The sequence below is a fragment of the Melanaphis sacchari genome, unplaced genomic scaffold (assembly GCF_002803265.2).
Source record: "Melanaphis sacchari strain LSU unplaced genomic scaffold, SCAv2.0 Contig0_pilon_pilon, whole genome shotgun sequence".
Lineage (NCBI taxonomy): Eukaryota > Metazoa > Arthropoda > Insecta > Hemiptera > Aphididae > Melanaphis > Melanaphis sacchari.
In genome coordinates, this window is record NW_020270366.1 from 7,121,423 (window position 1) to 7,126,083 (window position 4,661).

Genomic DNA, 4,661 nt, shown 5'->3' on the forward strand with positions numbered 1-4,661 from the left:
AATTTGTTATTAACAAGATTATGCATGCGCACACACGCACGCGCGTTGGAGCCACACAAACGCCCATTCCTATATTTCACAGCGGTGGCGACCTCTGTCGGTCAAACGTGTAACGGGCCGGCGAGATTATCATTTTTTTTTTTCGTTTTCGGGGTACAAAATTCGGCGACCAAACGGTCTCTCTCCTCCGCGTCCCACCCGGTAATCAAAAAAACCAACGGTGGCGGTGCCGGACGGACCCGAAAAGTGCGAAACCTCCGTGACGCGATGTTTGGTTGTTGTGTCGATGGGTTGTGGGTGGGTGCCGGGTGGAGAGGAAGAGGCTATGCGGACCGCCACATCACGCGGCGGTCGATACCCGAAAATTCCACGAGTGCCACGCCGTGTCGCGTCGGCGTCGTCAGTCGTCACCGACCGTCGAGCGGCAGTTGCATCGATTTTCGTTCCGCCGCCCCACCCCACCAGTAGCCGGGCACCGGAGCTTGAACGGCGGTGCCTCTGTCCGCCAGTCGTCGCACCACCTAGGGGCGGGATTTTCGGCCATTCGCGGCGGTCACACTGTTACACCGCCGCGGTAGCTGCTACTGCAGCAATGCTCTGTCGCTGCTCGCGCCGCGCCGTCGGACAGGACGACGTCGTCGCGTTGTCCGCGCGCCCAACGAACGGCGGCAACGTTTCGCCCGACGGCGGCGCGCAGTGGCCAAAGCTCCGTCGGCGGGAAATTCAAACCGCTGATCGAAATCCGCTTTACCCCCACCACCGCTGTTGGTACAATCGTAGAATTATCATACCGTTTTATTGTTAACGTGTTGGCCGACATATCGACACTTATAGACGATAACCGTACTCATTCGTTGTTTGTACTTTGAAACGCGTCCGACTGCAATAACCGCTACTTCATTTTCATAACAAACGGACGTAATGCTATGTTAAAGTCGAGTTCCGTCTTTTGTTTGTTTAGAGAAAAAACAAATAAACCATTTAGTATACATGAACGACATTACAACAATAATCACGCATATGTATATATTTAGTCGTTTAAAATTGTTCAGTGAAAAATGCATTTACTCAAACGACTTAATGAAATATAATATTATAATACACAGGTACCTCATGATGTACATAAGTACACCTCCTGTATTTGCCGAAATGGATTAGTGGTTATTAGTGCTGATTACTACTTCATTTGTGATTTAAAAAAAGAAAAATTCTAATTCTAAAAAGAAACCATATAGATAGGTAAATAAAACGAGTAATACGGGCTTAGAATACTTACAATATTTAAATACAGGAAAAAAGTCACTTATATTCACCTATAAGTAAGTCTATTGTAGGCACATGCATGGTGGGATGATTTAGTCATTACTACGGTGCCGTGTTTAGAATAAGTAGCGTATATCAAAGGGATGGTGAAAGTTTGCCCTCTTCCACTCAAACCAAATTGGATTTTTTCGAGTTATTTTTTCATGCATTCAAATTTAATAATTAGTTGTTATCGGTGTTTTCAATTAGTGTGATAAGGATATCAAGTCATTTTTATACAAACTGATTTGGCTTCATAAAGTATACGCATTGTGATATTGAAGTAAAACTCCGAGCAACATTATTACATTAACCAATTTTAAAATTGTAAAATAAAATATTGTCATTACTCTAAAAATATAAATTTCTTGTATTCTGCGAGTGAAGTACCTACATAATTTATTGGTTTTATAATGATGAGAGTTTTTTTTTTTGTATGTAGACACTTTTTAAAGTTAACTTTGTTGTGAGCGGTTTCAAGTAGCGAATCCCGATCTAGTTGGTACTTTGGGTGTGGGTTAAAAATAAAAAATTCCCAGATTACAATATTATTTCAAAAAAATCAGGAATGATTAATAAAAAGGGTAAACAAGTGGGTATCGCTGTATCGTTCTACAGTACTGTAGATATAGAGTGAGTGACTGTAATGGATGTGTTAAATTTGAATTCAATGATATATCATTGAATATGAAAAACGATATTGAGTGGTAACGGTCGCCAGTTTATATACTGAGTAAATTTCATAATATGTTTATTGATATTTTTATTAAGCTAATTTATTTTACTATTAGTATTAGGTAAGGTTGTTTGATTTAATTTTTGCTAATTATAAATTTACTGTAAAATATATATGATCATAATAATTAGTAAATATATACTTCATTAACTTAAAATATAACTGTCTTACCTAGTATTTATAATTTTATCTGATCTATTCTAAACTTTATGGTTTGTATTTTGAACTGAAAATAATTAAATTCTTAAAAAGTTAATCAAGCTTCTTATTCAATACATTCTACCTCCAACACAAGCTATTAGCTTACAGGAGGTAGGTAATCAAAACTGTACCTATTTGTTAAATGTGTTTAATTTGTAACCATTTATTTTGATTTAAAAAAAAAAAAAATAAAAAAAAAAATAAAAAATACATCATTGATTTCTCTTAAATGTTGTATGTTATAATTTTAATTTAATTAAATCACAACATTCATTTTCTATCTTGTCATTGTTAAAATGCGTATAAATGTTCGATTTTTTATCATAGCGTGAGTTAAAATATAATTCCGTTTAAATCGCATTTGTAATATCAGTCAAATATTATAAACATAAACATTTTCATAGAGAATTCAATAATAATTATGTAAGTTGAAGAAATATATATTTTTATCTTTGACCTCACCACACAAATTGTGTTAGTTGTAATCTATTAAAGCTCTAAAATTGTTGGGCTTCATTAAGAGGATTTCTGATATATTCAAAATACAAATTTCCTTAGGTTACTCTTTTGCACCACGATAACTCAAGTGGTGTGTATAAATGGATATTCCCTGTACAAATATTCATAATTCCAACCATTTAAATCCCCATAAGTTATATACTAGATAAATATATACCCTTTGTTTTAAAATAGCGCTTCCATTATTAGGTTTAAATAAATAGCATGTTTTAAAATTTTAAATTATTGAAGGTCTATTAGTTATTTTTTCAAATATATTTCTGCATTTAATGGGATTAGAAAGAAGTAGATGTCAGTAGGTATATTTATAAAATTATACTTAAGGAGCTTATAGATTTATAGTTGAATTAAAGAAAAACAATCATATTAAATGTTAGTCATAATTATTGAACAATGGACATTATAAATCTAAAAATAATATGAAATCAATAATGTGCCTGCTAGAGATCGAATTTATTGAACTAATCAAATCATAATAAAGTATCTGTCTTAAGTTTTTTTTTTAAGACGATATTGAAATAAAAGATACCAAGTATTTTTAACAGCTAGGGATTTAACTAGTTTTGAAAAAATAAATAATGAAATATAATACTTAGATACACATAATAAAAATCACTAGCTTAAATTCATATTAAGTCTAATATTTGGTACGAGAAGGTCTTTACAGAAACAAAAAAATGATCAGTGATTACTGATTAGTCTGCAACGGAGTTAGAATAAGAGATTTTCCCACAGTAATGAAACTTTTTTATTAAAAAAAAACTATTGAATATTGTCATGGGTCACATACAGCTGAGGATATCTAGATACATTAATAATTGGCTAATATGTGGTAACGGTAAGAAAAATTTGCTTATAGGTATATTTTTAATATAACAATAATAATAATATTGTTCTCAATGAAAAATATGATTATTATTAAGACTTTATCAGGTGAATATCATTATTCATTAGCATCGTTAAAATAATCTTATGATTAATTTTCAGACGCCTTTCCAAATTAAATATATTTAAACAAAGACCTAATTTTAAAGGCTAATTAATCTGAATTAAATACAAAATTATAGTATTAAAATCACGATTTTGTAGTTTTAAAAGAAAGTCTTACGAAATTTTTAAAAACCTACAATAAAACAAAAGAAAATACATTTTAATTTTTATGAAAATAGGTTATTTTTTACCTATAGTTTTGGATAATAAATGATTATGTATATAAATAATAAGTACTGAAATAGCGTATTAAGAGGACGCCATATTAATTATTTTATTCTATAAAAGTATGTCAACACAAAATAACTCAAATACATTTTTTAGGTGATTTTAGAATTAAGAACTTATCATGAAATCGATTAAGGGCTGTTATAATAAAAACATTTCATAGACACGATTACAAGAACAATGTATTATCATAACTCATAAGTAGGACTAGGATTTAATTGCAATAAAAAATTATAAAATATGTATTTTATTTATTAAAAATATGAAAAAATATGCAATTAATATTATATATACCCAGAACCATTCCGTGAGGGGGGGTCTAAGGGGCATGTGCCCTGGGCGCATGGTTTAAAGGGGCGCTAAACAATTTTTTTTTATAATATTTTAAACTATACATAAATAAAATATATGAGAAAAATTATTGTTTTACAATTATTTTGGACCATTATAAATTTTTTTTGAACACATTGCGGACTAGAATCGAGTAATAACATTTATACTATTATTATAGCTCAAATGAAATGGAGATTTGAAAAATTATCAAATATTGCTGATGATTTTTAATTTCTTTCTGGTCATTCATTATCTTTAACACCAGTTGAAACATTGAAAAAATATGCAGCTGATTTATCAATCAAATACAACAAAGATATTGACCAGGAAATAATAAACGAAATCGAATTTT